This window comes from Pholcus phalangioides, unplaced genomic scaffold, assembly GCF_987345545.1.
Source record: "Pholcus phalangioides strain wild (caught in Gottingen) unplaced genomic scaffold, Ppha-v1.0 ptg000015l_1, whole genome shotgun sequence".
Classification (NCBI taxonomy): Eukaryota; Metazoa; Arthropoda; class Arachnida; order Araneae; family Pholcidae; genus Pholcus; species Pholcus phalangioides.
In genome coordinates this window covers 41,444,859-41,472,718 of record NW_028301608.1, presented here as the reverse complement: position 1 = coordinate 41,472,718, position 27,860 = coordinate 41,444,859, and the positions used below count along the sequence as shown (strand labels likewise).

At 33.7% G+C, this 27,860-nt stretch overlaps 1 protein-coding gene across 2 annotated transcripts in view; it reads left to right on the top strand.

The window, feature by feature from the left end:
• Nucleotides 1-27,860, top strand: part of LOC149076042 (irregular chiasm C-roughest protein-like) — a 532,693-nt gene that overhangs the window by 263,287 nt on the left and 241,546 nt on the right. For both annotated transcript variants that reach the window (XM_089243566.1, XM_089243567.1), the window contains one exon: nt 6,982-7,041. The gene's annotated coding sequence lies outside the window, so the exon portion shown is untranslated. The remainder of the gene's footprint in view (nt 1-6,981; nt 7,042-27,860) is intronic.

Here is a 27,860-nt window from a genome sequence, read left to right as displayed (position 1 = left end):
ATTTTCAAGACTCAAGGAGAAGCAGTTTTAAAACCGTTCGGTCGTACCTTCAGCTCCAAAAAGCGTACGTTCCTCTCGCTTTCAGAACGACGAGGAAGAATTTTTACAAGGAAACAAATCGACGAATAATAATTTCCCTCTTTAGTTTGCACAAAAGTTAGTTTGTACAAAAATTTCGAAGTAAATTATTTTTCTCAGAAGGGAAAGGAAAGGGAAACGAATTTTGGGGAAAACGATCTCGAAATTCGCTTTTAATCAACCGGTAGCTCGAATTACGTTCGGTATAGTTGAGCATTTAAAAAATAAAATAAAAAATCTAATTTCCATTCGAAAATTTTATTTACCGGGATAATAACTTGAACCAGTATGAAATATGCATTTTCGCTATCATCGGTATTGTTTCACGGCTCCATATGAGTCACAAAATCATTCGCTATGTATATCGAAATTGATTAAAATACTAAATTGATATTGCAAATGTAAAACGTTATGCGTATCGGTTGCGGTAAATGTAATAAATCCAGTTATTATGTATAATCACCGACCATTTTGGTAAGTTCCTAAATTTATCACTTTTTATCGGCGATTATGCATAATACCCAAGTGTTGTCGGTGTCTTTAATAAATTGTACTGAATTCATTACATGTGGCTGTTGTTAGGCATAATCACCATTTTGTATTAACAGATTGGTCCCATTGCCATGTTAAGATTTACTTCCGTGAAATCTTTTTAACACTTACCCCTCAGATGCGGTCACCCCAATATAATGAACTCCTACATGACGAATTCTGAAATCGGATGTTTAAAACACCTATTTCACAAATTTTACTGTTATACCTCGATACACCTTATTATTTAGCAAATTTACCAACGACACTTCTTCATCACACACCGGCTCTGGCCATATCGCTACACGCAATTTACTGCCCTCAACGAATCGGAAATGAAGGCGCCATCTATCTGTGGTTGCCTCAAGCTCGTTAGAGAAAATATCTTGTTTTCTATATCCATCCTCCCCGGATCGAACGTGGGACCCGACAGCAACCTTCATGGTTATAAACAAGCATTGGTTTTGGCCACTACACAACTCGTGTGCGAGCACCAATGTCACTGGGGGTATTATGTCTAATATCGCTGATGAAAGTGATAGTTTGTTTTAGAATTTATCATATATTGACCGACGACGCTATGGTATTATGCATAATCACCGATAAAAGTGATAAATTTTTCACACTTATCCAGACGATTGGTGATTATGCATAGTAATTAATTTATCACATTCACCGTAACATATCATTTGGATAAATATCCAATGACCATGAGAAGATCTTGCTTTTCTTTTCCTTTTCAAGGTTCCCTACCGAGATAAACACATTTCAAACTTTATATTCGCATTCGAATGGCGTTGTTTTTGATGCCAAACGCATAAAAGAAATAGAACTTATCACGTCGCTTTCAAGTCTTTGCCTAATTTCTTCCCGGAAGTTTGGCAATGGCAAAGGGAGGAAAAAAATCCCGGATAACAACAAATAAAAAAAAAGGAAAAGGAAATACTAAAACAAACATAGAAGTTAAACAAAGAAAAAAAAAAGGAGGTCAGTCACCGCCATTTGTTAGCACAACTCTCTAAGAAACATTTAACAAAATTTGATACAAACGTATTTTCCTCTCTTTTTTCTTTGCGCAGAAGTAAAACATATGCTGCTGGAGGAAAACTTTAAGGAATTATCCGTTACAATAATATATATATTTATAAAAGATGAAAAAGAAAACACAAGGATTTTCAAATACGGAACAGTAGATTCCAGTAAGGGTGAAATGGGCAGACGAATCTGGACTTGGCTAGAAGCCATGGAAAATTCCAGAGAAGAAATGTATGAGGTCAATGCAATCCATTTCTCTGGATGCATCTTTCGTTTCCTCCTTTTTTTTTCTTATTTATATATATATCATAAATATTTTCTCATGGTTCAAAAGCGTGAAAACCGCAGCCTATAGAAATGATTATAACATTTGATGGATTTTCAATTTTTTTTCCTCCATTTCTAATTAGATTCTGCACTTTAATGTTTAAAATATGGCTTCAAGAAGATTTTTTTTCGATTTTTTTTTTTCACATACGAGAATAAATAATAAAAAATTGATATAAACTTTATTCATACAAAATAATGAGTCTCTCTCTGCAATTTGTCTATATTATTGCCAGCTGTTTCGATGAGAACTTTTATCAGACATTGACATGAGCTTTCCTTTCATGCAGGGAAGTAACTAATGGGGGGGGGGGTTTCCGCGGCAAATGTACACCGATGACCTGGATTCAAATCCAGAGGGTGAAAGATAATCCCCCCCCCCCTCCTATTTAAGTCAGATTCAAAGATTCTCGATCTTTGGATGAGCCGGGTCACTTGGTGCAGGCTTCTGATCATTTTCTTTCCATAGTTACTGACCAAATACTCGTAAAAAGTATAGGAAGCCGGGAAAACATTTCAAAAAATCCATTTCGATTTGTATTGCTCGTATAGGACCTCAAATGAGACGTGCTTCAAAAATCACATATAAAATGAATATATATTGAAGTAATATTAATTTCCGAATAAAATTCCAGGTTGTAATTAAACTGATGATCAGAGCTGTAAGTGAGAAACATTCCACTTTATTCTGCATTGACATTTGCAGATTCTTCGAGGCGGCCAAATGTAAACTCTCCACAAATGATAAAAGCCTTAATCGAAATAGTATTATGTAGGAAAGTAGCTGGGAGCTTCACCTTATGTTTGACATGCATATTAAAACTTGTCTAATCTCTATATCCTGAACAACTAAAGTCGGCCGCACGTAAACGATTCAACCACGTAATATCCGAGTAGAGTAAGCAAGGAACAGTTCAATTGTCATTTATTGCTGGACACCAATATCGATTGGTAAGGAATGATTCTAGGTTGTGGTGTCGCAGGGAGTTTTTCTCTAATATTGTTGTGAATAAATGGAATAGCTTACCTCCGGGGCTCGTGAATTCTAACACAACTGGCACGTTTTAAAAGAAATACCATGAACATACGAGTATATTGGGATAAATCGAAAAGATATCTATACTTAGATGAGACAACCATATTTTTAAGGGCAGAACAGTGTGTATATTTATATTTCATCATAATTATTTGTTTTTTATTGTTCTTATTGGGTTGCTGTATTTTTGATATAGTCTGGATATGTATTCGGCAACCATATTTTTAATGGGCTTCTTTTTCAACCACCTCGTTGGGCATTTCGTCTGATGTGGCGTTTTTATTTGTATTCGTTTAATACCAACAGGATGGTATAGTTTGTACAGTGAAAACTGATGGAGGATCAGTATTAGTAAAACTTCTGGAATAAATCAGAGATCAAAATGAAATGAAAATTATATGTGTGCATTGAGAAAGTTATCGCCCTTTATAAGCTCAACAGAGGAAAAAAATTAAATATATACAAGTGTGCACTGAAGGTCTTCAGTCATTGCAAAAGTAAATAATCTACATAAAATGCTACGTGAAAATATTCCGAAGAAGAAAAAATAAATAAATGAATTCTTGAAATAACTTTGGTTCTGTTTACAAACAAGCAAATTCATACCTGAAGTGACTATAATATTATCATTATTTTATTTCTTTTTTGACGCAAAGTCCTCCCATGATACTAAAAATGAAGCGTACCAATCTCTGAGAGGGATAAAGTAAATACTCGTATATAAGATTAGACAAAGCGACTTTCTTCCACTTGAAGAAGCTCTTCTGGTGGCTCTCGCGGAGAGAGATGTCGACCAAAAAGAGACGAATCTCTCATCATCTTCTTCGGCATCTTGAAGGTCTTGGAGATCTCGGGCATCCATTCCTCGGATTTTTTTTTTTTTTCTGCATCACTGAACGAGCAATGATGAAGTCTTGCGTGTGGATAAGACCGATCCTTTGTTCATTCCTCTCAGATTAATACACGCACTTATATAGATGTATGTGAATGTGTGTTTGTGTTCATATATATGTGAAGAAAGAGTTCCAAAATGTGAAGGAAGAAGAAATAAAAACGAGGAATATTTCGCGAGAAAATTATTTCTTGTAAAATTCTGCTTATTTTAGCAACAAATTGTTAAAAGCAAAGAATGCAGAAAATATGCATCGGTTCTGTTCGGGTGGAAAATCTTGACGAGAAAAATATGATTATGAAATATTTTTATTCGATTTCTATTATGAAATCGAATAAATATTTCCCCCCCCCCCATGATTCAAAAGCGTGAAAACCGCAGCCTATAGAAATGATAATAACATTTGATGAATTTTAATTTTTTTAATCCCATTTATAATCAGATTATGCATTTTTGGGTTCAAATATGGCTTCAAGACGAAGATTATATTTTTCTATTTTTTTGCACAGAAGAGGTAAAGGACAGGTAGAAATTGGACAGTTTTAAATTTCAACGGCCATAATTATGCCGCGTGTCCATAATGAGAATAGTGAATTTCTATTGTTCTCATCTATATTGTGAACAACTGCTTGCAGGTTCAATCTATTCAGCATGCGTATCGCACGCCTAGAAGAATACTATCACAACTCAAAAAATTCTAATTTTCAGGAGGAAACACAGAATAGTGTTCGACTGGCTAGTACATTTTAAAGGAACAACGACATACCTGCCCCGTGAACTATTTTATTGGTTAGACTTGTGACGCTGTTCCAACATGTACACAGCATTTTAGACTTCTGACAGTATTCATTTAAGTGTGCGGTATATGCTGAGTGGATTGTACAGGGTGGGCAAAAAGTCCGTAGAAACTTTAAAAATGAATAAAAACCGGAGAAAAACCGAAATAAAAAACGGTTTGCAGGGTCAGCATCGCTAGGTCAAGAGAATTTTTTAAGGCAGGAAAAAAATATCTCAAAAAACAGCCGATAGGTGGCACTGGTACGAGCGACTTCGGTGGAAATATGCAAATGAGACGGTTATAAGAACTGGCGCTCCTAATTCACATCCAATTTACCGTTGTAAACCGTGTATGTGGACCTGCTGCACTCTGCCGTTGCTGGATTTTTGACTCACTTGCAATGTGTTAGCCCCTGTGGTGGTGGTCATGTGGAACACAAGCTGCTGTAATAAACGATTTGTAGGCATTCTGTTCGTAATTTGCGTATCTTTTCCTTTACTTGTGTACGTCAGTGCCATCTATCGGATGTTTTTAGTTGTTGTTTTTTTTCCTGTCAAAATAATTCCCGTGACCTAGCGATGCTATCCCTGCAAACCGTTTTTTATTTCGGTTAATTTTCCTATTTTTATGAATTTTTAAAGTTTTTACGGACGTTTCCCCCCCCCCTCCCACCCTCTAATGATTTTCTCTATTACTACACTTTTTTGCAAAAAAAAATCGAGATATTGGTAGTTATTTCTACATGCTCTTGTATTCTATTTTGCATTTGTACGCCATCCAATTACAAATGAGTAACGCAAATTGATAAATCGCTAGCACATTTTGAATATTGTTCTTATATGGCTGTTACCTCAAAGTCAGAGTTCCCTCATGGTTGCCGTCATTTCGGGGACGATAATCAAGTTTACTAGTGATGATCACTATTGTGAATAAAATTATCAATCTTCTTCATGATGCTCATCGTTGTAGGGGGAAAACAATTAAGTTTCTTCAGAATGTTCTTATGTTCAATCATTCTTGCGTGATAATCAAGTTTTCTTATGTTAGCTCTTACTAACTATGGTGGGATAATTGATTCCCTTCATGATGACATCATTCTGGAGAAAATAATGACTTTTTTGCAATGATGATCATAATTCTGAGAAAAATGATCACGTTTGTTCATGAAGTTGTAGGAAAAATAATCGTTTACTCACTATGATATTATTCTGTAGAAAATAATCAAGTTTCCTTTTGATGGTTCTTTTCTGCAAAATAAGTGTCATCATGAGAAAACTTTACTTTTCATCACTGAGAAAGTTTTATTATTAATCACTGAGAAAGTTTTATTATTAATCACTGAGAAAGTTTTATTATTAATCACTGAGAAAGTTTTATTATTAATCACTGAGAAAGTTTTATTATTAATCACTGAGAAAGTTTTATTATTAATCACTGAGAAAGTTTTATTATTAATCACTGAGAAAGTTTTATTATTAATCACTGAGAAAGTTTTATTATTAATCACTGAGAAAGTTTTATTATTAATCACTGAGAAAGTTTTATTATTAATCACTGAGAAAGTTTTATTATTAATCACTGAGAAAGTTTTATTATTAATCACTGAGAAAGGTTGGTAATTCATCATTGACAAAAGTTGGTAATTCATCATTGACAAAGGTTGATAATTCATCATTGACAAAGGTTGGTAATTCATCATTGACAAAGGTTGATAATTTGATAATTCGTCATTGACAAAGGTTGATAATTTGATAATTCATCATTGACAAAGGTTGGTAATTCATCATTGACAAAGGTTGATAATTCATCATTGACAAAGGTAGATAATTCATCATTGACAAAGGTAGATAATTCATCATTGACAAAGGTAGATAATTCATCATTGACAAAGGTTGATAATTCATCATTGACAAAGGTTGATAATTTAATATTGAGAAAGTTTGAGTATTTCTCCAGAATCATCGCCATCACGATGAATCATGATTATTTTGTCCAGAATAAAAGTCAAGTTTCCTCATGAAATCAGTCATTCCCAAAGAAATAATCAAACTTATCGTTTTATGGAAAATAATCAATTTCCCTCATGGTGACAGTAATACTGGGAAAAACATTATTAACGCTCTTCTCTATAATGGCAGTTCCAGATTTTTTTCATCTCAAAAATGTATATTAATCACTTCTCCGCGTCAATTATATTATTTAAACAATTTTTTACCCTAATTTTAAATCTCATTATAATTATTTACCCATATTTTTGCTCGTTATCATCATGAAATATATATCCATTTTTTTCTCGCTTTTCAGAGTTATCAGTAACGCCAAGTCATCTGTTCCAGGGGAAACTTTGATTTACCAAGTCATAATGTGAGTTATGAATGAGTTTTATTTATTTTTCTTCCTTTTTTTTAAAAAATCATATTTTATATGAAATTTAAAAATACAAAGGTGGGTGGTGATGGGTTGAGAGAGAAAATCCTAGTAATCCATCTTTTTCGTGTAATGCAGTGACTTTGTTCTCTCGGAGCGGAATTTCCGGGTCATTTATCCGTGAGGAAAATCAATTTCTACGTGCATCCGTGTGTTGATGTTTAGCGTTTGTAGAGGAGGGGAGAGCAAAAAAAAAAACCACCCCTCCCTTTAGTCATTATCTGGATGTGAAAAATGACTTTCTCTACTTTTCACTCTTGTTTTACTTCTTTTTTTTAAATTTTGAATTCTTTTAATACGTTAAGTCAATTTGAAATACGTGTCTAAAATTTAACGTTAGTTACAAAAATTGCACGACAGAATCGTGTCTTTTGCGGATGATACTCTTCTATAAGTTGCAGATGGAAATGTAGTCCACGCCGCTTAATATGAACATTAACGTCATGTTTCGTGTTTTGTTATGCTTGGATAATAACCCGATAATACGATTACATCGGGACTCGAGGTTTCTGACAACAACAACCAAATGATAACTATATCAGAAAAATCTCGTTTGCAAGTATGGTGACCATACATCCCATTTGGTTGAACGGACCGTGTGGTGAATGAGTGTTAGTAAAGCGGGGCAACCTTTTCTTTCCCACATTATTGATTGCAAAATGCTCAATATCGTAATTCATTTTTTTTAATTCTGAAACGGGACTTTTCTTTTCCTTTAAGCTAAAATCCTGCATTTTTTTATTCAGCCATTGTGAGGCGTTAGAATGGAACTGCCTCCTGCATATCACGAATTACTATGCTTTTTAGGTTGTATATAGATCCGTTGAGAAAGTTGGAAAAAAAATTGAATCTAGTCAGATGAGAGAAATTGGTCAAGAATTGAAGGAAATGGCATCAGGCTTCATTTTTTGTCATACATTTGACTTCACTATAGGAAAGCAATTTCAAAAACAGTTACACGCGTACATGGATCACAGCGAATACTACGGGCTGATTTGGTTATTAAGTACAGAAATATTTTTCAACAAGGGGAGGGAAGGGTATCAATCGTATATAAATACAAATGCAACTCCACAACAGGCAAAATGCCCAACGAAATGGCTGAGAAAAAGATGCCCATAACAAATATGGATGTCATATATTTCAAAAATACAGCAACCCAATTAAAAATGCAATTACAAACAATATATATATACATGATGGAATATTATGCAATGCCCATAAAGAATACTTATGGTTGTCTTATTCTAAGTATGTATAGCTTCTCGATTTACCCCAACATGTTGATCATATAGAAAGAATAAAGGAATGTACACCTATTTAGGTACGGTTATACAAGGTGATTTGAAATGGAATAGTTATTCAGGACAGGGCAGAGCATATAAAAAAGTTTAGATTTTTCTATTTTATTTTGTGATATACTGTATTTTCGCTCTCAAAACTGGTACAAGGTGGTTTCTGAACAAATTTATTTTAAGAATTTTTTTTAATTAGAGCCATACCTCTCTACGACGAACGGTTGATAAGATAAAGGTGGAATTAGGACTTACAGGACACCTTGTATAAAATGGGAAACATGAATCTGGAAGTCATTAAAACGTTTTTTCATGAATGGATACAATCAAGAGTAACACGCTATAACAGTATGGGGAGGTGCTTACTGTGATTTAAAAAAAATGAATCTAATAACAAATATAATCTTATAAAATGTAAAATAATAACATTGAATAATGCAAACCAGTCAGAAATTTTAGTACTGGATCTAAGACAAATTGTGTAGCTCTGTGTCTATAAAATATTAATTTTCATGTACAAAAAATCATAATTTATTTTTCATCAACAACAGTACCTCAGATATATACGATTTCATTTATTTCAACGCTAAACACAAATAAATACCTCATTCGGTAAATTGTATAAACTACCTAAGATGGTTCGGAAAAACGTTATCCGACGTAATAATAAATAATCATTTCAAGAAAGAAATTTTTATATTTGCAAAATTCGTATCAAATTTGAAACATTCGTTGAAAATATAAACAGGCACGCAAGACAATATTTATAATAATTTCTAAAGAACTTGTAATCTATCTACTAAATATACTGATAAATATCTACTGAACGTGCATATTGTATATATAGAAATTTTATTAAGCTTTAAAACAGACCGAATTCGTCCATAAAAACTGCATAGTGTATGTATTATTATTTTTGTTGCATTATCTTTTATTCTGTTTTTACCCCTTGCATTGCATGTATAAGTATGTATTCGTGTTTTTTGTAATTAAAAAAGAATATCTGTTAGTATGTTGTTGCATCAGAAATAACAATACATGCTTTAAATACTAAATACATATATAATCAATAGCTTAACGTGCGTTTATAATCATGGTATTTCATTGAATCGATCTACTACTTTTAAATACCCATTTTTTAGAAGCTATTTCCCTGCTTTTTTAGAAAAATAATAAATTTTTCTATTCATATTTTCCTTCTTTTCCCAATCCTTCTCCGGTGGCTTCTTTTCCTCCGAATCTCCGTTTGGTTTGACCAAAAAAAAATGTATGGATCATTAATCATTGTTCCTTTTAAAAGATAAATGCATTTTTTTACGGTAGTACTTTGAGTAATGTTTCGGGTTTGTGGAATGTATGTCATATTAAATATATCTACAATATATGTTGGCTGATTTAAGGTGGAATTGTCCCTTTAAATTTTGAATACGGTAATGTTAGCAAAGTTTTGTGACTATTTCCACACACACAGATGGATTTCTATGTAATTTAGACCCCAATAATAATTTATTACAGTAACTTACTAATCTTACTGTTTTCCAACTTCAAGCCACGAATGCGAGCCGATCTTCCATTTGAAAAAAATCCCACCGCAGAAAGCAGGGACAATAGTTACCTTCAGTACGTTACTTACATATAATATGAATATTCAGGCAATTGCCACTTTTACTTCAAAATGTGGAAAACAGTTGGCAGCATTTGTATAACGTGAAAGAAGCATAACTCTGACAACATATATACGTTTGGACCACGCATACAAACAACACGTTCCTGCATGTAACCAATTCTTTAGAAATTCCCAGAGGAATGTTTACGAGGTGCATCTATGGTTCGGTAGTAAATCCAATCCCTCTTTTGCTGTCAAAAATGCCTTCACCAGATAGATAAAGTGGAAAAAAAAAATTCTGAAGTTGTTCCTTACCATAAATCTGTGACAGAAGATCCTGCAAGTTCATCCAAATCATCCTACAAGCGCTCAACAGGATTCATGGCACGCGGATTCTATGTCATTTTTTTTAATTCCGACCTCAACAGCAGATCTGTTACCCAAATAAGAATTCATTAATATTGTCAATTTTTTAACGTTTTGCTGCACTTGGCCAATGAGAGTGCCAACTTCATCTTTTTCCCTATAACAAAGGTGACTTGCTGGGCACCAAAATTTTACCGACACAATTCACAACTTTTTACATGAATGAAATGTAAAATATTAGTAAATTGCAACAATGACGATTGGAAAAAATGTGAACAGTTAGACTGTTCGAAAAGCAAAGCGCTGTTTTCAACTTAAAACTTCTAAGTCTTAAGACAAACACAGAGTGAAGGTATAAGAATGTATTTATACTAAATTCTGATAATAATACGAATGACCGTGTTGATAAACACTAAGATATAAGTACAATATATTTCCCTTTTAATATTTCAGTAACTTTTACTCGAAACTATGCACGCAACGGTGATCGTATCAGTACTTCGTACACCGCCATCATCAGTTTCTCTATAATTCAGAAAGAACACTCAGGAAATACGCATTCCAATATACTTCGGTTATATATCTGCTTATTTCCAATTCCGACCCGTAAATAGTGATAGGGGAAAGAGCAAAAAAAAAAAAAAAAAAAAATAGAGAGCAGGAAGAAGCTATAGAGAAATCTGAAATCCCATCATAAGTACGTCATCTTCGATTCCTTCTAGAACCTTTTGCGGGAAGAAAGATGGCGGAGGGAAAAGAGGCAAAACAGGAGCTGATGAATGTGAAAAGAGAGGGATGTGGGAAAAGATCTCCTTCATGATCAAATTAGGACATGGCAGGGCATCGATGTGTAGACGACATCGCTCAATAATCCGGAACTCCAGTCACGCTCTTGATCCGAACACGTGACCAGCGTCCCTCAATCTGACCACCTGTTTGCTCAAAAAGTTAGACCAACCAAAAAAAAAGGACTTGAAGAAGCAAGATAAGGAGAAGAGAGGAAAAAAACTAAAAGGAAACGCTATTTTTTTGTCTTCCTTTCTTGCTCTTTAACGTTGAGTAAACGGCAAGTTCATCAAGAAACTGATGGTTTCGTCTTGGGATTTATGTGTATTCCAAGAAATCGAAAACTCTCTCATAGCTTCAGGACATAAAATGAAAAGAAGTTGGAATTGAGGGATCGGTTACAGCTATTTCATGGTTGAAAAACTAACAAAACAAAATTCTATTGTATTGTAAAATTGTTCTGGAAACTGATGTATCCGAACTCAAACCGTTTTAGTGTTTTCTTATGTATCTCACGTGGAACGCGTCTTTGCCTGCTATCAAACGAAGAGTTTGTTTCGGAAATATTTTTAAGTTGCCTTACATCTATGGGATCAGTTTTATAGTATCTCACTTCATTGTTATTTGGGTGAATAAGCTTGATCGCTTACATGAAACAGTATCAACAAATAATACCTATCGAAATGATTGCCTTTCACAAACCCTTTCCAAATGCATTCCATATAACTCGTTTCAGCAATTAATGCGTTTTATAGACATAGGCTTCGTCAAATATTTACTCGTGAGTTGAAGCATTTGTACTGAATACTTCTTGCTTGAATCACTCGCAATCGATCTTTTGTGATTCGAAGTATCACTTTATTTGAATTGAGGGTTCCACCATCGATATGACCCAGTGCGATGCCGTAAGGTGACTGCAGAACGCATTGATACCGCAGAAAGTCCTCCACCGAGCGGTTAACGCAACAACTCTGTGAGATATATGGGAAATATGGACGATTCTACTAAAAACGAAAATTTATATTGAAGTTAAATGAAAGCCTAATCCAGGAATGCACAACACAGCACTAGTCTCGCGTTCTGATAATAACTGAGATTAATTTCATGTGGGATTTAGTAAGAGAAATATCAATGAAAATTTATGTTTTGACAATGATTTTATAAACCATGCGACAAAATGCAATAGCATTATAATAATAAATTATAATAATAATGAACGACCCATTTGGAAAAAATGTCGATAACTCAATGAATTCCCTACGAAAGCCAACCGAACTCACCTAGATCCTGTTAGCACGTAGCTTCCCAGCATTTGATCATTAATTTGAAAAAACTGATACTTATTACAATTCATTTATTATAAAAATCTTTGGAGCAAGAATTCATTTAAAAAACCCATTAATGATAATAATGGTCATTGTGACTATAAACAGCAGTGCCTCCACCTGTACTTTATTCTGTCCCACCATAATCCATGTTTCTTTTAAGGGGAAAAAACATTCTGAGTTGAGACTATATATTTCAAAAACTGCACGTAACTGTGCACTTTCTAAAATTAACGTCGTAGGGTAATATCAGAGCAGCACGAATATTTCTTCTCACTTATCCTTAAAAAAACAGTAATAATGTAAAAAATCGGATAAAAGAGGGAGAAAAAAAATATTTCTGTGAAAAAGAAATAGTGTAGAAGGATTTGATGGAGAACTGAAAAGAAAGAAAGAAAAAAAATAGAAATCCTCTCTTCTACAGAATGTCTGGATTTCCCGCAGCTTTTTTTCTTTTGCCGCTCTGTGTATGCTATCGTAACGTCGCTCCAAAATCGGTAGCTGTCTACACAAAACGACGAAGAAACCCATTTTGCAATGGCTGTAATACATCGGATCAGAAAGTTCGAGATCTTCGTAAGGTTTCCTCGAGATGGAAAACATCGATGGAGTTTGTATTTGCCGAATGTCAGCAATGGGGTTCTCTTATTCTAGGGGTTTACACTGGAATGTGTTCGCTCTCTTCTTCCTCCGTGTTTTTTTTCCCCTTCCTTTCACAAGTAAAGAACAGTCGTCCTGTTTCCAAGCACCACTGCCTACACTAAAGACATGGCAACGCATCTGCCACCACCACCGCTGGAAAACTTTCATCTCAAATACGAAGCGCACAAGATAAACAGCGGCAAAATGCGTTTCTTATACTGACTCTGAATATTTCAAAGAACCAGAAAGTATAGAATATACATATATATAAAGAAAATGTATGCACATGTATGCTATTCCACAGCACTACGGGTCTTATATCCACGTCCTTTCATGACGTCGACGTCGCACATGCGCTTCACGGATTCACACACAGCTCCGAGCAACGGAAACGGCACTTCTATGAAAATTACATGCGCACCACAAGCACTACGGATGAAACCGACGTACAATGTATGTGTGTGTGTTTCCGCAAATATTATAAGATAGAGATATCACTCGTAAATAAACGGACTTCTCTATCATCCCTCCTGTTTTTGCCAACCAATCTCCGACAGACTCGCAGTACATGTTTCTTGTATGACGTTATTGGCTTCTCTTCGGGGATTCCGAAAAAAAATTACACAATATCGTCTTTGTCTGGTCTCTAGGTCTTAAATCAAAATATTCTTTCCTATGCACGAGATATAAAGAGAATTCTGCACCGTTATTATTTTCATAACGCAGACTTTTTTTTTTTTTTGCTTTCGGTCGGAAGCCTCAATGTCGTTTTGAAATTGCTGCTCTTTTTCATCATTCTCTCTGTTGTCGTGTCAGAGTATTATTTTTCTCCTATAGTTTATATTCATTCATGTTTTAAAATAACCAAAAAAATTTCTGAATCATTTCGCTGATAAGTCTGTGATTTCTATTTTAGATTTCAGTTTGTTCTGGAAAATTGGAAATATTCGCACATAAAATAAGACATTCGTTGTTATCAAAATATGATGAACCTTCGGGGGGGGGGGGGGGAAGGTGGTGGTATGAAAGATGAAAGATGGGATATAACAATAAAGGCTGTTTCATGACTCTCCAAAGCCAGTACACGCTGATGTCATTTCATTGCTCAAAGAGAACCGAGTGCGCAAAGTTTGCTATCCTGTTAGTTACGATAGTTTGCAATGTGCTGCCAAATTTACCAAATTATTTAGGACTATTTTATTAAATTAAGTATAACATCATGAAATAATCATGAAAAAGTTAAATAAGTAGCAGCTATCTCCATAGGTGAGCGGGTCATCAGAAAAAATTTTGACACATGAAACACGAAAGATAATCGAGATATCGATTTTATAAGGCGTGATCTGTACGTGATGTATCTCTTAATATCCACACGTTAACTTTCGTATTGAGGATTTTTGCTTAGGAATACAAATTGTACGAAAAGGGAAGGATGTAGAGATAATTATCAGCACAAGATTATAGTGACCATTTCTCTGCTCGATGCTCTAATTCAAAGTTCAAGGCATGATTTCTCCTTCTAGAAATGTTATTATGGTTTCACAGCTCGATAAAGAGATGATTTATTTATTTAGATTAGTTTTGTGGGATTTTCCGATAAAATAACCTTATGTAAAGCAGCTAAATATTATCTCTTTTTCTTATACCAAAATCATAACGTAATTCGTATGCATTCGGTAGTTCTGTATACAAATGGCGACACATTGTTTACAAGATCACTCTCCCGGATTTCCCATCAATGCAGCGACACCCTGCAATCAGTGGCGTAAACGGCGAGTCTTCAATTTAAACGTTTCGACCTCGCACAACCTTATCACTCATCCAGGCAGTTGTATCAAACGCCCGTTTAAGGCGGAAGGGGCCTCCGAACTCGGTGAGAAATTGGGGCCCGATAAAGTCGTACTTAAAGATCGCTTTATCGAAGTGTTTATCTATTTTAAAGGAAGGAGAAGGCGCTACTGCTTTATTTATTACGTACACATAGCAAGCTAATGTTGATTGACATCCCGTGGGAAGTTCACTGTAAAAACTTCTCAAAATATAAAAACAAAAAATTGCATCTTTCTACAGCTGATGGTTGTTTTTATCTCAAAGTGTTTCCATGGAAAGAAATATTTTATGTATTTTAATCGGTGGCTATTGACGAGAGATTTGTAGCATTTAATAGGGTATATTCCGCTGATTAGTAGAAATATCAGTGGCAAAATACGGGAGTGAACCACTTCACACCGAGTGATGACTGGATTGATTGAAACGCGCATCGAGATTCTGGGACTGATTTAAGAAATCATCAAAGAAGACATTAATATTTTTTTTCTGAATTTTCCATGCTCATGATAACAATATTAAGTTCAAGCATAAACCTACCCAGAAATATTCGAAATCATCCCTAACTTTGTCTTATCCTCTTCGCTACGGAGGTACACTTATTACGTGCCTCACTTTTAATGGTTTCAAATGGGTTTTTAATGATTCTTTTTTTCTTCAAATTGAGAACTGGGATCTCAAATGGTGTTAGTAAAGATACAGACCGAAATTAATTAAATTAATCATTCAAAAAATTATTTTTAAAGTGCATTTCGATATGCAATGAACACAATTCAATCGAATAAAAATTAATAGTTTTGGTTTAGGTGTATATTAGTAGTACAAATATCATTAGAAATATTATTTAACCATTGATTTGTTTCAAATTCAGCACACGTATTTTTGCTTGTATATGCTACCCTATGTCAATAAAAGGTTTACATATCTGCAATACTTTTTTTTCACATTTAAAAAAAATTCATTATTTACACATTGCGCGCATGATAAAATAGCATGACATAAATGTAATTGATTGAAAATTGATTCAAAATAAAAAAACTGTTAAATTCATAAAATGATGAAAGAGATTGAGATTCCATTCATACAATATTACTATAAATTAGATTTTATATGTCACATAAAGGAATCTAAATATTTTTTTATATCTCAAGTATTAATGAATGGATTTCAAATCTTTTTAATCATTTTATGAACTGGGCAGTTTCTTTGAATACAAAAAATATGTTTAATCAGTTTAATTAGTTGAAATTATAGTTATCAGTTTATTTTAAAAACCAATTTTTACATTTATGTCCTGCTATTTCATCATGCGTGCAAGGTGTTATTATTATTTTCTTTTTTTTTTTATTTGCAAAAAATTAGCATTGCAGATATGTAAAACATTTTATTGGCATAGGATAGTATAAAACGGGTGAACAACCTTTATCCCGTGGGCCAAATGTGACCCGCCAAGGGGTTCCATCCAGTACGAGAAATGTGTTTTGGTAGAAAAGCATCAATACCAATAAAAACACAACACAATAGATGCCAAGGCTAACCATGTTTCCTTTATAAAAAGAGAAAGCATCCTTCATACGAGAATGCAGGATCCCCACAGGATATCCCCAATTATCGCTAAAAAATTCGTCAAAGTCGAATAAAATTGACAATTACAGGCAAAAAAAAAATTGTCAAAACAAGTAAAGTTGCCATTTATCGCTAAAATTACTGAGAAAACACCAATGGCGAAAAACAGAGGGCCATTCAAAATTGGTAAAAATGTAATTCACCAAGAAAGAAAAGGTATATGGGGCGTAAGTACGTCACATCAATATATTTATATATGACCATAGTTAATCAAGATAGTGATAATTATGACAATAGAAGTTATAAGTCATGAAAGTTATCTTAATTCTTAAGGTTACCATGTAAAAATTACCATTCCTTAAAATTAACAATATTCACGAAATATGACAGATTCAGAAATCTATACTGTGAAGTATCCCGATTCCCAGACTAACTTTGATTTATACGTCCATCTACGTCAGTATTTCTAAAGGGGGGAAAATAGTCGAAATTTCTTACTGGAAATAAAAGAAGGATAAGGCAGGAGGGGAAAAAAAAGACCTTATAAGGGTGAAAGAAATCTGGAAAAATCCTTCCGATAACTAGACTATGGTCACAGACCGTGCGATAGGCTTAACTTGTCAAAACTGGGTGAAGCACACTCCTCAAGACTCCGGAATCTTTTGGGGGGATTTCTTTTTTTTCCTCCTACTTATCCCACTTTAGATGGAAAGAAACGTGGAAAAATTTGCTCGATATATATTTATCCATCCGGGGCAGACTTTCGGTATTGATTGAAGACCGATATCTACCGCTGAAATAGGTAGCGCCGCTGTAAGTGAGGTGCAAAATACGTGATTCCAATTATTGTTGAAACTCTTCAATTCTTGTCAATGTCTCTAGTCTTGATAGGAGTTCTCTCTGTTCTTTTTTTTTTTTTTTTTCGATAAAATATATAGCTCTTTAAAATATCGATTTAAACCTATTATTATTCTTTTGTGGTTTTGGATTTATGGTCCGACGAGAATGACGGGATCGACCCGGAAAAAAACTAATGGCATGTTATGAATCCTTCTTCAACCTCTGAAAATAAATGATTGAATGTATCTACTCTTATAAACCTAGTATAGTGTTGCCAAAAATCTGTAGAAGCTCACCAGAATTTTTTTTAATTTTTACTCATTTTCATGACATTTATTATTTTGATCAATTTTCACTATTAAATGAATTTATTAATTCATTTCTTGAATAATATTTCCTAGCTGTGTTCAGCAGTGCTCCGAATCTGAAAACGCTGAAAAAAAATTCAAAATTTTTGATCATTTTTTCATAATTTGCTATTTATTTTACTTTTTTGATAGATTTAATAGTTTTAATTTTTTTCAATTTTCGAGTATTATTCGCAATTTGCGAATTACAGTCGAATTCCATTATAACGAGTTCCAAGAGACCGGAGGAACAACTTCGTCGTTACGAAATTTCGTTATAAAGGAATCACAGGTTTTTGCATTGTTCCAATATGAACTTTTCTGGGGGATTAGAAAAATTTTCGTTAAAACGAGATTTTTGCTGTAACGGATTTCGTTAAAACAGGATTTGACTGTATTTTAATTTCGTAATGATTTTTCCATAATTTTCTACTCAGTTCATTTCTCACATTTTTCTATTTATTTTAATTTTTTGATAATTTTAAAAACTTTCTACTTTAATTTTTAATAATTTAGCATAACTTTCTACTTATTTTATTTTTTTAAATTTATTCATAATTTTCTACTTTTTTTAATTTTTCCATAATTTATCACACACATAACTTTCTACTCATTTAAATGAACTTATTTTTCAAAAGACTTGAATAAATTAGCCTATTACTCCCATAGTTATTGTAACTGCTCTATATCAATTGATGGATACTCTTCAAAATGTAATTTTTTATTCATTTTAATTACTAAATTTTTACTTTCTTATTAAATTTTAATTACTTTATTTTTATATATTAGTAATTTATTTATTAATTACATCTACATAATTGAATAAATCATTTTCATGTAATTTTCAAATGATTGGTCTCCCTCCCTCCCTCCCAAGTGTAGTGGCACCAAAACAGCTCCAAATCTGTTGACGCTCGCCTGAAACCTTTAACATCTTTTTTTTGTTAATTTTTGGAAAAATATTTGCATGAAAAATAATTTAATTTATGATTCCGAAAACGGTTATAATTATAACAATAATGAATTCCATAAAGAGAACAATAAAGTACTCTATCTTAAAATTGCAAAAAATAATAATAATAATGACAAAACAAGAGCAATGAAATAAATTCCCTCCATGAAAACAATTTTTTTTCCTCCTGTATAATTCAAACCAAATAAAAGGAAGAAAAAAAATTGTTCGTTGTGTAAAACTAAATCATATCTTACTTCTTTTTAATGTGAATATGCGTAAAAAGGAATATTTCTTTGTTAGTATAAGGACAATGAGAGAGAGTTTTCAGACGCCTCCATTCATAAAAAAAAAAGAAACGACTGTAAATTCTATTGAAAAGCGTGTTTTATTTTATTCCGAAAGAATAATATGTGTTTAATCCTACAAATGATTTATCACGAGATGAATCTTTTTCCTATTGTTATTCCTTAGATAAGTGTATGTTCCTCCTTTTGTTTGATACCCTGGTTTTAAGAGAAAAATCATTTTTCATTTTACCTTCTTTTCTTCTTTTTTTTTTGGTTGTTATGCAACTTCTGTTTTTTTCAGAATAAATCGTATTTTGAGATCGATAGTAACAAGAAAAACGTGTTTGCGTTAATGGTTTTGTGTTCTTCTTAGTTTTACATGTTAATCTCTTTTTTTTTCCTTCTATATCTCTCCCATTTTTCCATGTTTGTTTGTTTGTATGCACTTGAGGATTTCAATGGGTTTCATATTCATCTTTTGCTTTTTTTTTAAATTGGCACAATGACAAATTTCATTTTCACTTTGATGCATTCACATTCGGCTGTTTTTCCTTTTACTTTATTCTGGAAAAAATCGTTCCTTTCAAGATTATTCCTATTTCATATGAATATAACTGTGCGGTTTTATTTAGCATTTTATAATGATTCCACCGACTAGGAAATTTCAGTGATTTTTCTGAATTTCGTTCAATGCATTATACCGGGTGATTAAGAAAGAATCGTCCGATTTCAAAATAATGTACAGTATATATTTTTTTAATTAACGACGCAGAATCACAAATAATGGTTACACAAGAAAAATGTTTGATTTTTTTTTTTACAAATGTGAAGTATGATGAATCTCTTTGGTCACACACTTAATGTCAATGAAATAGGAAAAATCTTCCAAAAAAATTTTGTAATGACAGTCAGATGCAAAAACTGCCCTGCTTCGTTGTCTTTTGCATGGGAAGGCAGAATATCAGTCGATGAGCTAATCATCACTAACCTTGAAACTTGTAAGTTATCCAATTTGAAAGGCTTGTAACAAATTTGCTTCCTCAACACAAGCGAAAAAAAAATAGGCCAAGTAACATTTTAAACGGTGATTACCGGCTGACATCCTGCAAATGAAAGAACACAGAAACCTTTCTGCTAACTAAACACCATTTTACTTCTTCACCAAAAGAGCTTCATTGTACATGTTACGGTCAAAGGTCAAAGTCTGGCCAGTCATTTCACGTAGTAGCCGAGAGGTATAGCCAAAGTCCAATTATTAGAAATAACTAGATTTAGACGTAGCTCTCGGTGTCGTTATTCGATTCAAACGTGATCAGATAAAATTTTTGACTGTCCCCGTTTTAGTACTTTTGCAAATTAACTCATTGGTGAAATGTACGTGATTTGATTTCGGTAATGAGATACTTTCAAGTAATCTTAGCTTGAGGCTTTCACCAATGCTTTCGTTCGGCTTTGTCATAGTCTCAAAAGTGTTGTGTGCTTGAAAACGACAACTTCAAGTTGAATGCTTGAAATGCGTACTGTGAGAGTGAAATGCTAATAACATACTTATATTTCGATGTTAATTTTGAAGTGGTCTCATTAATGGCATTAATATTTTCAATTTCGGAAATTTTCCCGTTCATTATCGAGTATGACTCACTGATAGTGTAGTACCTTAGCGTGTAGCATTCTAGACCGTACAAAATGTAAAATTTTGATTATTCCAAAAACTTGGTGTGGTGGGATAGGCCCGAGAGAGGCTCACTTGTTAAATGAATTTCATTGATTTCCCTTACGGTTAATGATTTATAATTGTCAACGATAAAATATTATTCATAAAAAATCTCTTCAACAGAAATTTGCAGTCATATTTGAGTAATTATTTGTTTCAACGCAATTGTAAAACAAGATTATAGAACTATAAATAAAAAGAAAGTGTATTTAAAAACTGGAAAATTTTAAATATCTTGATTTGTGATTCCGTATAAAATATCTTCTCCCCAAAATTTTAGGATAAAGAAGGGGAAATATTAATTCACGAATAATCAAACTGCGATCCCATGATTTTAACATATCCTCACTCTCACATAAAGCATAATGATTCACTTAGTAAATTATCAATAACCATCACACTCCTTACGCAATGCAACTTGAGAAAGCGTTTTTCCAACTCGCACTTCAATAGAAACCTCACCATTAATGCATCTTTACTCTTCATGAAAATTTGTATCACAAAATTGAATAACGACTTTAGTCTTCAGAATTTTGATGACGGAAAATCAAATTCATACTTCGGACAAAAAAAATAAATAAATGCCAGTATGACAAACGAATTGGATTACATCATTCATCATAGAGACGCACACAATCCGCAGTAAAAAGTCGATAAAATGATGAATCCTCCTCCTCCTCCGTTGTAGGAATGCACGAATTATAACTGTCCCGGTACTAACGTTTCCTCATGTAAGAATAAAATATACATAAATAGATTAAAGCTTCAGTATTTTGCTGAAGTGCTCTAAGAACAAAAACCTTTCTTATTCCTTATTTACTCTGAATCATTTAGAAAGAGGAAGACAGGAAGAAAAAAAAGGAATAAAGATTAAATATTGAACATTAATGCCGTTTCGCTTCGTTTGTCTTAGCTCATCAATATTCATGTACTTATGAGCTTAATTCTTTTTGGTCGATTTCTTGCATGGAGATCATTCTAAGAACGAGAAGAAATAAGCAGTATAAATGAAAAATAAAATAAAATAAAATAAAGAAAAATTTCTTAAGCTTTCAGACAAGATAATGGCACGATCCAAGGAAAGCTAAACTCGTTTAAAAGTAATAAAAACATCTGCAAAGTCACTTTAGGAAATTTTTACTTCTATTTAATTTTTCTAAATTTTTTTCCCCTTCACATCTTCTCCTAGGCAGTGTTTTCTCGTCGTTTTTAAAATCTGACATCTGGATATAAATTACACTCGTAAATTTTTCTCACTTATTTTTGCAGGAGTTCTATTTAAAAATATATTTTTTTTGCCCTAAATTATTCGGATTTTTTTTCATTCAAAATTTTTTAAACTACTTAGTTTTAAATAAAATTCTTCGAATTTTTTTTTTTTCTAATGCGAATGATAAATAGATGATAGGAAATATAAGTAGCTTTTATGGAAGTTTTGTTATGAAAATTATTCAGATTATCTGAGAATATTTTGAAATGCATGATGACAAATGTAAGTGCACATTACCTATGAAGCTAAGAGCTCTTTCTATACTGTATATAATTCCGTTATTTATCCTTCAATTTATGGTGTTAAGTTTTGCTGTTAATATAACAGCATGATACTAGCACTTAAAGTATTTGTGGTTTTATACTTATGCTAGCATAATTTTCTGCCATTAACATATAAGCTTATAGTTAACCGTCTGTTGTTCACTCCCATAAAAATGCGATGAAAAATTTAAAAATATGTATGGATGTAAATGAGTGCTGTTAGCATATTTTCCATTGAAGCAATACATCAAGCACAGCAATTTTACTTAATTTAACTAACACGAATTAGTTGTGAAATGGCACTAAAAGATCTACTTCCTAATATACCAAAAAAATAAAAAATAAATAGGTATAAAGGTTTTTTTTTTACCATGTTAATTTGAATGCAGTGAAACCTCGGTATAACCCCTGTTTGGCGGACAAAAAAAAATTTATATTGTTGTAGAGGGAATTATCATTATATCGAGAAGCGACATTGTCATCACGTGTCCACGTGTCATCAAAGTTATGCTGTTGTTGCCCGCTTTTCTAGATCGGCATTGCTAGTACCATCAAAAAATATTCTTTTCATAATTTTATTCGCTGCAAAAGGTTTTATTCATTAGCGATAAACAAAATTCAATTGAATGTATTGCCCCTGTAAAGGAGTTTATTGCAATATACTTTAATGTATTACACAGAAGTAGTGAAACCCAAAACTTCATCATTAATTTTGTGTGGTCAGGTGAAACCAAATACCGATATTATCAAGCGTCCTTGGAAGAAGTAAAATACGTGACAAGTCGACAAATATATTAGAGGCTGCCTTAAGCGAAATATAAGAGAACATTGTTTCGAAATATCGTCAAAAATATCGTTATAGAGGGATTCATCGTGGTAACGAACGATTAACATTACATAGGTAATTCAAAATAAGATTTGATAAAATATCGTTGTGGAGAGATTTATCGTTATATCAAAATATTTGCTGTAGTGAGGTTTCACTGTATACACGCAGCGCTGTCCGAAAAAATGATAATGAGTAATTTCACTATTGTCCAAAATTTTTCGAGGTAGTTTTGTGAAAAGATGGGGTTTTTTTTATTGAAAAGCAGAAAAAAAAATACTCATAAATTTATCTAAAATTTGGAGGAAAATTTTCACAAAGTTTGAAGGAGTAAAATTGAATTTACAGCAAACACTGCATGTACACGGGACCATAGAGAATCAATAATCATGAACTTTAGTGGTTTCATAAATGCATACCTTTTTTTTTTTGAATTAGTAAATTTCTGATATTTTTTTTTTTAAAAATCAAATTTTTATTCGAATTCGGTAGCGTAATGTATTGAAACTAAAACTGCGTAAAATTTATTTTCTTGTTTTTTCGCTATTTAAATAAGTACAGTATATTTGATTTCCTTTGCCGGGCGTTTCAGTAAAGCGCGCCTCGAGGCATTGGCGGCGGCGACGACGTTCTCGAGGCATTCCGTCATCTTCATGGGCACTTTAGCACTCGAAATCTCTGAATAACTTAACAGAATTTCGCTCGGATACATCAAACAAGGAAGGCAGTCAGTCACTCAGTCAGTCACCCGCCCGTCGTCGATCGGTTAAGCAAATGGTATCGAAGTATGCCCGAGGTGGTTACAAGGGGAATAAATGTCTGCGGCTTTCACTGCCACACACCAAAGGTATCTGCTCTCTCTCTCTCTCTCTTTCACGTGTAAAGTCTTCGGTTTTCTGGAGCTACCACCAATTAAGGGACTGTCTGAATATTGTGATATTCTTATCGCTAGGTCTCTTCGAGAAAATCTTCAAATATTATTCACAGAGATTAAAGGAGTAACACCGGGTGAATAAAAAAGCATTGAAAACTCATAATATGTAATCGTTTGAGACTCTCATAAAAGCAGAAAAAGCTGATTTTCCTGTTCTTAAGTGTAAAACTTTTACCAGATACACTATACACGGAATGGCACGTGTCATGGAATGGCAATGGTCTGTGTGTGAAAAGATATTGGGGTTTAGAAGAAAATTAATCTTTGCCCACACGAGAACTCGATCTCTCTCGTGCGCTGGGCGAGAGCTCTCGTTAATGGTAGAATATCCCCTCTCCTTAGAGCGTGTATCTGTAAATATATACGTGTGTGTGGTGGAGCGGATACATATATATATATATATATGGTAATAATGGCTTTGCGATGGACGGTGGCAACACTCTACTAATAGCTAGTAAATGGCATCAAGACCACCAGATGGCGTCGTATATGCAGAGAAAGACGTCCTCTAATTTGTTAATACAATATATACGGAAATATTAGCGAAATGTTTCCGCCATCCCCACTGCACGGAACCCTTCAGATATATATATGCGCTTCAAGGAGGGGATGCGCTGTCTGCTTTCATAGCTTAGAGATAGAGCACTCGTCCGGTATACGCAAGACCGGCGTTCGAGTTCCCGTGAGAGTAGAGATGAATTTTCCTTTCCTATATATAAACATCAATATCTCTTCATACTAGTTTTCCAGTTTTTCTTATATATTGTATTAACAAAGGACAGGACGTCTTTTTCTAAACGCATACAGATATACTTTACCAACCAAACACAGCTTCGTCTGCGTGATAATTTTTGCCGCTGAGGTAGTCGAATGGTCATAGTGACGGACTTGCATCGCACGGGTACTGGGTCCGAACCTCACTGGTGTCATGGTGGTGGTCTGCAAGATGGTTTTCTCTCGTTCCCAACTACGAGGTGCAAATGCGAGCAAGTTAACTCAATAAAAAGTCTCTCCTCAGATTGCAATAGCCCTACAATGGTACAATTAACGAATAGTTACACTTCACTTCAAATCTGAAAGAGATATTCGGAAAAAAAAATAGTTTGTATTAAGAAGTATTCTGGAAAGTAGTTTTTTCTCTACTAAGAAATCCCCGCCAAAGAGTTTGATCCAGTAAGAAATAGCAAAAAAAAAACCAAAAGTCATACGTAGTAAGTAAATCGTTCTAAATGGTAAATATCACAAAAAAAGAATATAAAGTAAATATTTTTCTAAATAGTTCTAGTAATAATTCGACCAAAATTGATCTGATAAGAAATATTTGTGCAAAATATTTCCAGTAAGAAGCATTTGAGAAGAACAGTTCCGAAGAGAAATATCCTGAAAAAATATATCTATAAAGAATTATTCGGGCAAAATAATTCCAGGAAGAAATATTTGGGCATAATAGTTCTAATAATAAATATTTGGGCATAATAGTTCTAGTAAGAAATATTCAAGTAAAAGTGAGAAACTCTTCTCATGTAAGTTACATACAACATGGGTAATAATCAAGAATCTCCAAGAAAATGTATACTTATTTCAAGGATTTACTAGAACATTGATTCAATTGGGAAGGTCCCTCAAGGATAAGGAGATCGAAGAACACTGCAATAAATAATGTACTTCAAGCTGTACGGAATTTTCAGATCTGTTCATACTGAACTCATTATAAAAATTTTGTAATTCAAGATTTTAAGAAAAAAGTGTATATATAAATTCATTATTGTTTCTCTCATGACTTTCCGTTACCCGTGACATTGTCTACAGCAGCGAATTCGACCTATTTTTGTCGGCGGAAAACGTGACGTTTGGTATCTAAAATCAAAGGAAGCGTGATACTATGTCTGTCTGTTGATAGGACAGATTATTTATTCCAAAAAAACGATATAATGTTAAAAAAGATGTGACTGTGTAAATATCCCGGTGTCACGTGAGGACAGGATTATTATCATTCGGGAACATCTCTGCTCTACTTTTCGCTCTTTGTCCAACTGCTGATTGTCATCTATGAAAAAAAAAACGGATATCCGTGTATATTATAGCTGAATTAAGTTCACGCCAATGCCTTCCATTATCTAACGTTGTATGGGAAAAACTAGGTTACTTACTCTAATGTACACAGATTGTACCAGGAATTTTGAGGTTTTTACAAGAGTTGCAAATTATAATATTTACAACTTTGTTCCGTTGAAATCCGGTCATATTTTAGTAAACTTTTTGAGCATTTTTCAGAGACATTTAAGGTAAGCTAATGTTTTCTTATTCCGTTTCTTCCCTTAAATATATAAGAATTTGATCCATGACAACAATTTGATTATATGCGTGGGTTAATGGTAAAATAGATATTTTTCATATGCAATGCAGTGAAACTCGAATGTAACTCTACCTCGGCTATAACGTAAGTATCGGCGGCCCCAGTTGATCCTCATATAGAATAATGTTAATGCACGTTGCTTATAACGTCCATGTAAACGCAACAACTTCGAACATAACGAAACTTTTTCGACGTTATTATGAAGATTCAGACAGCTTTTATATATATTACATTGAGGTGGCTTTTGTTTGCTGTTCTGTTAGTACCTAACGTTGGAAAAAAAAAAGCTATTAAATTTTAGACACACCCCGACTTCCTTTTTGTGAAGAACGTACACGGGCATTCCCGTAATTTAAAGTTCTGCCCAATCGGAGCCATAACTGCAGGGTATCCCATAAACTCGTAAATACTTTAAAAATTGAAGGAATTGATACATTTGAATGCGGTTTGCGAGAAAGTTATCCTCGCGAAGGTTTTTTTTTTCCTTTCAAAAAGAAAAAAAAAAGTTAAATTTTTACCGATAGAGGGCGTGGCCGTTACTAACGCTTGCATAAGATTTCCATTGTGATTGTTGACCATTTGTGAATGAAGTTAACATGTTAATTCACAACTTCGCCATCTGTGTTACCTCAACCACGAATCGCCAGCTGAAGCTTTACGAAAGTTTCGGACGTAGAAGAGATTGAAAAACAGGTTGAGATCCATTCACTCGTAACGGACGCCCTATCAACAAAAATTCGAATTCAATTTTCTCTTTTTTTAACAGAAAAAAAATTTCTCCTTTCTCCCTTTGAAAGAGAAGCTCTTTCGCAAACCGCATAAAAATATCGTGCCAATTCTTTTGATTTGTATAGATTTTTTAACTGTTTACGAAACTTTTTTTTGCATTATATTTTTTACGAAGTTTTTCCTATTTAAGATATGAGTATAACATTTTCGCATTCAGATTAAGAAGAAAGTGGCTGTGGTTAGCCGATCGGCATGTGTTGGGAATACAATCGCGGCTGTCTAAGGTAAAGCTCTACCTTCCTGATTCTAAGTATTCCTTGAATATTGATGGAAATCTAAGTTCTGCTTACGAGAGTACTAATTCTTTGAGGTTTTACTCCCCTATAATACCGCTCTCTATCTCTTGAGCGTCCCAATCTCAGATAAACTTGACAGTCGGTTATCCCCTGGAGGAGAAGTTCGGCAAATCATCGGAAGAGGGAGCGCGTGAATTTCCTCGAAGCCATTGGTTAGCAATAGTAGTAGTAGTAGTCGTCGTCATAGTCGTGGTTGTAGTAGTCGTAGTGGTGGCTGCGGTGGTAGACAGGGCGGTCCATGAACGTCAATTAGACTCGCTTGTAATTCGCTTTCGCTGTCAGCTGCGGACGCCACGCATGGATTATTAATGAAGGCCCCCAATGCTTCGAATGCCATTAAAAGGCATTTTAAAAGATCTCTCTCTCTCTCTCTTTCCCGATCTTTTAGTCCAAGAAACCCCCGCAGAGCTTTCACAACTACGCCGGGTATATTTTGGAAGAACTGGGTGAAAATGCCTAAAAGGGG